We start from the raw sequence: 9,668 nt of genomic DNA, 5'->3' as shown, positions 1-9,668 counted from the left end.
TGTTGTCACAGATCTTTCCATTGTGCACACGTCTGTGTTTAAATCTCCTCTTTTTAAAAGTACACCAGTCATAATGAATTAAGACCTACCCGTAAGACTTTGTTTTATCTTAGTTACCTTTGTAGAGGTCCTGTCTCCAAATATAGTCACATACATATGAGTTTGGAGGGTGGAGAGGATACAGTTCAGCCCACAACGATGCAGGATGCTTACAATTAATATTGGAGGAAAATTACTAAATAATAGCCAGGTGTAGGGCATAACTATGAAAGAAAATAGCTGAAGTAGTGTGCAGAGCAAGATCGTTGAAAAAGAAGGGTTCAAGGAATGATTATCTTTGTGCATAATGAAATCACTGATAATTAATACAAGGGCTATATTGGAAGAAGTGACAGTAAAAAGGAAGCCAGCACACAATTGGGAATGATATGTGGGTGTAGAAGTACCAAATGTAGTATCATGAACCAGTGAGGTGTAGTGATACGGGCCATGCAATTTAACGTTGTTTGTGATAGAAAGGAAATAAAGAATAACCTGAAAGCAAAGAGGACACTTAAACCTCAACTCCAGGACCGTTAATATATGAACTGTGGTTGAAAAATGGGCCACCAATTGAGAAGACTATGGTGGGAAGATTCAGGGAAGAGTTATTAGTCAAAGATTATGCAGAGAGTCAGAGAAGTGGTTGAAGAGTTAATGCTGTTAAGAGATTGTGGAAGTACTATAGCAATATTGTAATATTATATGTATGTGCATACACACATATAATCAATTTGTATGTGTCAGCCAGAAAGGATACCTTCCCAAAATATCTTGCATATATCCCTTTGGTAATTAAATAATATATAGTTATAGAGCTTCAAGAGGAATATCAACCATTGTGTAGTTTTACAACTCCAGAAAATATTGAGGTAAGTTGACATATGTTGACATTTTTCTATGAAAGTCTATCATGGCTTTTTATGTCTTCTCACTCTTCCCCTTATGCTCCTATTACTTCCCATGCATGCCAACCCCCTCCTAATATGCTGTCAATTGTAGATTATCTCTTCACTTTTGAAATTTCAGGGGGAAAATAAAAGACAGTTAAAAATGAAGAACAAATGACTATATCTTAAAATGTAAACAAATTCCAAAGAAATTCTGAACTGACCTGGGCCTTCTCATAAGAAGTAAAGTTCAAAATTGTGGCAGCATATATCATTTTGTCAAGTACTTTAACTTTTTCTTCTCTTTATTGTATCGTTTTCATATCTTGGTTGGTTGAGTTTGCTATTTGACCTGTGGGTCCTACTGAACCAAAATCAATAAATTCATAAATTAATAAAAGTGCTCTGAAAATAGCATAAGTAAAGTAAAATAGCTCATTTAAAATCAAAGGCAACTATCCCTTATAAAATTTGTATAAAGCACAGTAAAAAAGAGAAAAACAGAAATGAATCAAAGGAGAAAATTCAAAATTATTAAAAATTATAATTCATATTTCAGTTAAAATTTTCCTCAGGCAACAATATGGACAATATATCCATATAGCATCTCTTCATAGAGGCTTTTAAGGCTATAAATTATACCTTATATAAAATTACATTATTTGAGAAGACCAAGAATATTTTCCTTTTCATTCTAATATCCTCTATTATAGAAAATGTTTATAATAAGAAAATACATGTTTTAAAATTAAAATTGATAATGCATTTTAAGAGTACAATCTAACTTTTTAGAATTTATTTTAAAACAAAATTATTTGACATGTAATAAGGAGAAATTGGGTAAAGGCTACAAGATAAAAATTCTCAACAAAATTTTAACTTCATGAATAAATAAAGTAACTTCATTAACAAATGACATTGTACCTTTCAACTTAGTAACTAGCACTCTAAAATTATTTTGCCCTTTGTTTATTCTCTTCACATGAATCACATGAAGCTCAAATTTGCTCAATCACATGAAATTCAATTTTTGCTCAATTTTCTTCTGTTTTCATGTCTTAACAGAGAAGCAGGCAGCCTTGTGAAAGTGTAGATGTTCTCAGAATAATCATGTTCCAGAGATATAGAGAATGGAGAATCTCAGTGGATTTGAAACATAGTCTAAAATTTGATCCGAAATTTATTTCACACATTTTAGTCCCCTGAAGTAGAAGCTTAAAGGATTGAGAATAAATCCACTTGTCTGCTATCCTATTAAAATGGCAGCATTCCTGTTGTGCTAAAATAGATAGTATGCTTTGCTAAGCTGAAAAACTAATTCTGTTTGTTTTGTTTTAAGGAAAGCACTTGGAGTCAGGATATAGTGCTCTACTTTTGATACACACGAAAATAGCATATTGCAATTAGAAGATAAAAATGTAAACAATAATTAATGGGTTTTGGTGTAAACCATATCATATATTTCATTTTTTTTCTGTTTCTTGCACAGGACGTATCTGATTCATGTCTACTCTTATGTTTAGTTTCTCAATTTTCTTTTTTTCTCCTCTTGAATTTTTTTCTAGTTTTGGATGAATTTTAGCAAAAATTATAACACCTTTACTTTTAGTTTTGCCAAAATATGTTACAATTTAAAACTATGTATATCTGCATGCATAACTCTATCAAACTTTTTTCTGTCCTTAAGTCATCAGAAAATTATTAACCATATATATAACTAATACATATGTTACAAAGATCTGCTTGCCCTTATTCTTTCCTTAAGAGCTTTGACATGTGAATATTCTTAAATAATATCTAAATAGAGGATGTTTACAAAAAATCTATTTATCAATAAACTTTCAGCTATTTAGAGAGATTTTTCTCTTTCAATCAAAATAGATGGGTAGAATGAAGGCTGTATTAACAGAAACACAGCATTCTGAATTCCTTTGCCTTGACTCTTTCTGGCTATGATTTTTACTCAGTTTACATGATAAGTTGTATAATTTCTGCCGCTATAACCATTTGTCAGCCTTTTACAAGTGCATATATTTTGTCTTTTCCATTAATGCATGTAATTGAAGACAGTCTATGCGTTACTTTTTGTACCACAGAGGTATTCAATAAATAAAGCTGACTCTACATTTACATTTACATTTTAAATATTGCCTCTTAAAATAACTTTTAAATTATTTTCATTGTTAAAATTTATAATAATACCTCTTAGGTAATTACAAAATCTGAAGTTATCTGATAAGTAAAACCATGACCACGAAGGAGAGTGTGCTAAGGAAAAGTCGTTCCTCTGCATTACTCTCCACTATTACTAATACTGCTAATGAAGATATTTTATACCAATTAAAAATAATTTTAAACAAAACTGTGGTACTTTGAAGAAAAAGATAATGCTTTTCTGAGACAAACCTGACTGCAGGAGTGCCTCTGGATACTGTGTATTATAGTAGGTAGCTAGCTAGGCATGAGCAAGGCAGGAGAGAGTTCCTCTCACCCCACCAGCAGTGTCAGGCGACCATCAGGTGATGGTCCGGCAGTAGTTAACTGTCTCTCTAAAATAATAATGGGTCACAGCCAGCTAGGGAAAGGTAGTCTTACTGTAAATAGAAAAAAATGAGACTGGCAATCAGCAGCTTCTCAAAAAGATCTCAGGAGTCAGTGAATGGGCTCACACATGCACACTAAAAGGCAAAATGGCTGAATTTAACTGGTATACGACCTCCTAAGGACATCAGCCGGTAAGGAAGAGTGCCTCAAGTAAGTATTTGTACAACTCTAGTAAACCATGCTGCACGTGCTCTTCTCCCAAGTGCTGACAGGCCACTGAGCATGCAGACAGCCTACCCCAAGGGAAGAATCAGGGGAAAAGGAACACAAGACCCTGGAAGTATGCCAGCATACAAAACTCCATGTCAAAAGGTCAAACCGTGCAGTTGCCTTTCAAGTCACCCGCTTCGCCCTCTTCCAAGTGTACTTTATTTTCTTTTCATTCCTCTCTAAAGCTTTTTAACAAACTTTCACTCCTGCTCCTATACTTACCTTCGTCTCTTCTTCTGCCATATACCCCTCAGTCATATCCCTCAGTCATATTCTTTCTTCTAAAGAGGGAAGAATTGAGGTTGCTGCAGACCCTTGTGGATTTGCTGCCAGTAACATGTAAACACTAGTAATACCAAGTCTTAGACATACGATTGAACTACGTGATTTTATGTCTTTTAGGTTTTCCTAATAACAACATTTTTATGGTTCCAAATGTGTTTGAAATCATTTTAAGTGGATATTTCTTGTGTCTTAAGTGAAAAGTTCCCCTTTATACTCTGAAGGTTTTCTTAAAACTCAACTGACAAAAAGCTGATTAATAGGAGAAAAGACACACATTTATTGATGTTCAGAGAGAAAATCACAGAGTGATTATTCAATTACCCAGTGAGGTACAGAACATTATGTGCTTTTTTCCAGAGGGGAGAGGGAAGATGAGAAATGCAGACATTTCTTTCGAGAGACAGTAAATCATTGGGAAGAATAAATGGATCTAGGAGGCAGGAGGCAGACATTATGGGAAGGTGATAGGTGGAGCTGCTCATGAAAAAAGATTGTTTTATTATAAAGATAAAATCCCCCAGGTAATCATGTGGAGCTGCCCTTGGGCATGGTGAGAGACCACTAGTCTCTTCTCTTTTCTGGGGATTGATCTTTCCTAGTTATTTGGTGAGATTCCTGGGGAGGGAGACTTAAGACGATTGCATTTAAGCTTTCTTAGTCAGATAAGGAAACTCCAGAGAGAGTCCCCGCTGATGCTTTTGGAAAGAGGATCAGAAAAACAGAGAGAAGAGGGAAAAATCAGAGAGAAACCATGGTTCTGAGACTTATGTCTGAGGCCTTTCTATTTTCAAAGCACTTAGCATGCTGAAGCGCCATATTCTGGTGAAAAGTTTTCTGTAGCCCTGTAATTCCTATCTGTAGAATCTGATACCTATAGGGATTTATCATAACTGCTTGTTTTCCAGTGTTTCTGAAACCTAACTAATACAAGCCAAATGTCAATCTTATAATATGTTTATGATACATAGTATATAAATAATATACACAATATATCTATAAAATCATTTAAATTTTACAAATATAGTACAAATATTGAAAAGTCTTCTCTGAACTAATGACTTCTCTTGGGTCATGTAAAAAATATTTTGTTAGCAATTCTTTTTATGTTTAGATATTTTTGTGAACCCTGCAACCCGAGTCAATTATATAAATGGCAGTAATTTCTTGAGTATGGAAACTTCTGAACAAAGGTAAACGTAGGTAAACATAGTCATGCCAGAAATCAACTATATGTCATATTCACTTATTCTATGCCATCCAAATACTTCATTGAATAGTCAGAAAGGATACAATTACTCCATATAGTTAAACTTAAGTGAAAGAAAGTTATAGCCACCTGAGAGACAATGTCCCCTCACTTCTGACCCCACCAACTGAAAATGTATCTCCAAGAGTAAACAGACATAAATTATAGTTGGTACATGGCAGAGGCACCTGACAACCATAGCTGAAGCATACCCTGAGAAGGACCCTATGGTCTAAGAAGAACGTGTGTTTGGAGTCCTGAGCTAAGGGATCCAGGAGTAGACAACCCAGAGTTTCACTCCTTATCTATGAAGGATGTTTGAATCCCCAGCCATTCCTTTGGAATGCAGGCCATACAGGGGATCCAGGCCCTTTGTTTTGCATTAAATGGAGATTGCTAGGTGAAGGTTGCTAGGTGGAGGGTGCTAAGTGAAATTGCTATATAAACCGTATGCGTTTTACAAATGGTGGTGGTTCTCTGGTCCAGTCTGCTCCTCCTGGATTGTCCCTGTGTGTAAGTTCCTTCAATAAATCCTGTCTCTTTTGCTATCTCCAGGTTCCTTTTTCAGCCTCTAGGGCACACTGTCATCCTTAGTGGAGTCAATAGGGGTCTGGCACAACAATTAGTTAGAGTGGGATTAACTGTAGAGCAGAAGTTTTGTTTCAGGGTGAAACATGGCTCAAAAACATTGAGCTTTAGAGAGGGGAAGGGGAGGTCTAGTTTGGAATGGAGTATGGAGAAACTGACTAGGCTGTTTTAATGGTGCCAGAAGGGGGCAGGCAGTGAAGGTCTACAACATATATTCTTCAGATGGTGTGAAGAAAATCAAAACATTTTACCCCAGAATATATTTCTATGGCATATTTTTGAAATGGTTGCCGCAGGGTCAGCAGACTGAATTGGTCCTGCAAAGATGTCTTTTGTAGGGGTAATTGGCATCTGTGAAGATGCCCCACTAACCAGGCCTTCCCTTTCAAGGCTGGTCCTGGATCTAGGGGAGATTAACTGAGAGTCTGATACCTTTAAAAGTCTGAAAAGAAACATTTACCATCTGTTCTCTCTGAGTTCTACTACCTGTGAGGCTTCATTTACATAACGAGGCCTTCTTTACTAGCATGACTGTTCCTCTCTCTTATAAACTGTTTTATCATGATCCAAGCCCCCATTCTTTCTGTAACCTCAAGATGGTATTTAAGCTTTTGTAATCTCATTGAGAGGTTTGGTCTTTATTCTGGTCCCCAGTGTGTAGACATTAAATAAAGGTATATGCTTTTACTCCTGTTAATCAACCTGACTTATGCCAATGATTTTTCAGTGAACCTTTAAGGAGCCAAAGGCCTTGGTCCCCACACTGACATAGAAGAGGTACAAAAAGCCTGCTATGGCCCAGATGTTTCAGGAATTATCTGAAAATATTTTAAAAGGTGAAGCAGAGTGTTGTTGCCCGAAAAGGAATAAGTTGAGAACAAATTAATATACGTAGAGAGTTTATTTGGACCAAGCTTGAGGAGGGCAACTCAGGAGCATAGATTCAAGTTGCCCTAAATATCCACTTTGGTTAACAGCAGTTACAAGTGGATTTTGAAAGGAAAAGAAGAAACAGTTTCTGAGTTATTTACCTATAATTTACATTAAAATAACATAAGCTGTTGATTGGCTATACATTGTTTTTTGTATCATACATTCCAGGAATATGAAGATAATAGGTTAGGCATCTGGTTAGAAACAAAATGCCTTTAAACAGTTACCCCTAGGCATGAGTTGGTGGGGGGAGAATATGACTGAAGTCCAATACCTCAGTTCTCTCTGGGCCTGATAAATTTTGCATACCTCATATAATTCAGACTGTTTCCAGCTATTTTTCTTTTCTCAGTATATAGGCTATTTCTGGGGAAACAGCTTGTTCAGAATTGTGGAGAGTTTAAGGAATGTAACTCAGACTGCTTGGGTAAGTGCCTTTTAAATGCTAGCATGAGCTTAGAGACCCAAGGAGGTAACTGGAGTTCAGGGCAGAGCAATTAAACTAAATAACAAGAATACTAATTCAAACAAACAAAATAGAGAAGCGAAGGCAGGTAGCATCAGCTATTTCTCCAATTCCTGGAAATGTTGTTTAAAGACATCTTTGGCTACCATTCCTTTATAATGAGGGTTTCTAAGGTAGAATAGATAGAAAACAAATTCAGAACTTCCTTTTGCTCCCCACTTAGTAAACTCAATGCAGTAACACGTGTCTGGAGCAACCAGAAATAACGCCCATCATCAAAGACTTGACGGATGAAGCAGTGGTGATCTTATCACGTTCCCATTTTACTAATTTTTTTTTAAATTTATGTCAACCTAAAAAAAATTAAAAGAATCAGAATCCAGTTTTAAAGAGTTTATTCAAACAAAAAGCTGATAATAGCTATCTGGGAATATGGATTCCAGAGAAATGGGGTTAATGCTCCAAAGTTAAAAGTTAAAGTCTTGCTTATATAGGTAGAAAACAAAGAACTTTAGTAGAATTATGGCATGTTCTAGACAAGGCTGTTTTATGAGTAACAATTTAAGTAGTTTTCTTTTTCATACAGATTGTTTTAATTTCCATTCCAACTAAAAAGTATATTTAACATTTCATCCCAGACAATGTGATAGTCATGAAGTCTTCGTGTGAGATAGGAAGAAGGGAAGTTAATCTATAAAGAACATCAACAGTTAAAAGGAAAGAGGCTTGCTCTGTCACATTTTAGTCATGTATAACATTCTACAAAACAATGTAGGTAAGGAAGAAGTCTAATCTATAATCAGAGAAACAAAGGTTACAGCTGCCTAGGTTATAGGTTCGTGTTTATGTGACTCAGCTCCCATAATAACACTTCCTTAATGCTCAAAATATTTTAAAGTTCCAAAAGCTTAGATTTTGAATTACTTATTTTCATTTTCAAAAGACAAATAGGTCCTGGAAACTGACAAGGCATTTTTCATTAATTCAACACCATACATTAAGCACCAATATGCAAATAACAGTTTTCTGGGCTATAGCAATAAAAAAGCAAAGGCATATTAAAAGCCAATATTATACAAATAAGTAATTTGTAGAGAAGAAGATAATAAGTGCTATAAAATAAATGAGAATTAGATGGGCTTGGGATTGGAGACCGGGATTTGAGAGGCTAAGGAAAGGATTGGTTTACAATTTCTTAAAGAGTTGATAGATCACAAAATGGTATTTTAAAGGTTTCTTTTATAATATAAAATTGATATAAAATCCTATTAGAACATTTAGAATACACAGAAAAAAAGAATAAAAATAAATTACATTTTGTTCAGATATCCAAAGGCAAATATTTCATGTTCTTCTCTGATTTTCTCTCCTCTCTTTTTTTTGGTTTCACTTTGGAAGATACAATGTATATTATAATTTCTACAAATTCTCTACAAATATATGTTATTGTACTTTCAACATTACAGATTGATTTTTATTTTTCTCTTATCAAACAAAAATAAAGCAAATTATAGTAATATAAAAACCCAAACATTTTATTTTAAATCTACTCTATTTTCCCCAACAGTACAGACTTACAGTTCTAGTCCTCAGAGGTCATCATTATTATCAGTTTCTTATATTTCAGTCTCAGTGTGTTTCCTGCTGCTATAATACAATACTGAAATTGGGTAATTTATAATGAAGAAAAATTTATATTCCCACAGTTCTGGAGGTTGTGAAGTCCAAGAGTAAGGTGTTGGCATCTGCTGAGCCTTCTTGGTGCATCATCACATGGAGAAAAACAAAAATGCAAAAAGGCAAAAAATGGCAAAACTTGCTCTTTTGTACTGGTTCTAATCCTACGCATAGGGTCAGAGTCTTCGTGGCATTATTACTTCCCAAAGTCTCACCTCCTAACACTGCCACAGCAGCAATCAAATTTTAACATGAGTTTTGGAGGGGATAATTATTCAAACCATAGCAAAATCCTTCCAGAATATTTTGTTTACACTCAACCATATATTGGTATATTTTATATTTTTAAAAATTTTATATTTATAAAATATATAAAATAATATATACTCATAGAAAAATAAATAATATATATATTTCTATTTCCTCCTCCACTCAGTCCCTAGTAACCAGTATTCCACTATCTGATTTTATGAATTTAACTGTTTTAGATTTTTTATAAAAGTGAGATTATGCAGTATTTGTCCTATGTTCTATAGATGCACGCAATATTTCCCTCTTTTTTTTTGAAGGCTGAACATTATTTTATTTTGTGTATATATAACACATTTTCTTTATCCACTTATCCACTGATAAATATTTAAGTTGTTTCTGTATCTTGGCTATTGTAAATAATGCTGCAATGAACATGGGATTGAAGATATCTTTTTGAGATATTGATTTCAACTCTTTT

The 9,668-nt window shown here is 34.5% G+C and overlaps 1 long non-coding RNA gene across 2 annotated transcripts; it reads right to left on the bottom strand.

Moving 5' to 3' along the window:
• Nucleotides 1-1,153: 1,153 nt before the first annotated feature.
• LOC131382857 (uncharacterized) lies at nt 1,154-5,601 on the bottom strand. 2 transcript variants are annotated; one of them, XR_009212442.1, is made up of 3 exons: nt 5,463-5,601; nt 3,966-4,024; nt 1,154-1,290 (listed from the first exon to the last, which is right to left on the bottom strand). It is a non-coding gene; the product is annotated as an uncharacterized LOC131382857 (long non-coding RNA). The 2 variants fall into 2 exon arrangements; XR_009212441.1 differs by having other exon boundaries at nt 1,241-1,293.
• Between the last annotated feature and the right edge of the window lie 4,067 nt (nt 5,602-9,668).

This window comes from Hylobates moloch, unplaced genomic scaffold (genome assembly GCF_009828535.3).
Source record: "Hylobates moloch isolate HMO894 unplaced genomic scaffold, HMol_V3 SCAFFOLD_2, whole genome shotgun sequence".
Lineage (NCBI taxonomy): Eukaryota > Metazoa > Chordata > Mammalia > Primates > Hylobatidae > Hylobates > Hylobates moloch.
This window is presented reverse-complemented; position numbering and strand designations above follow the sequence as displayed.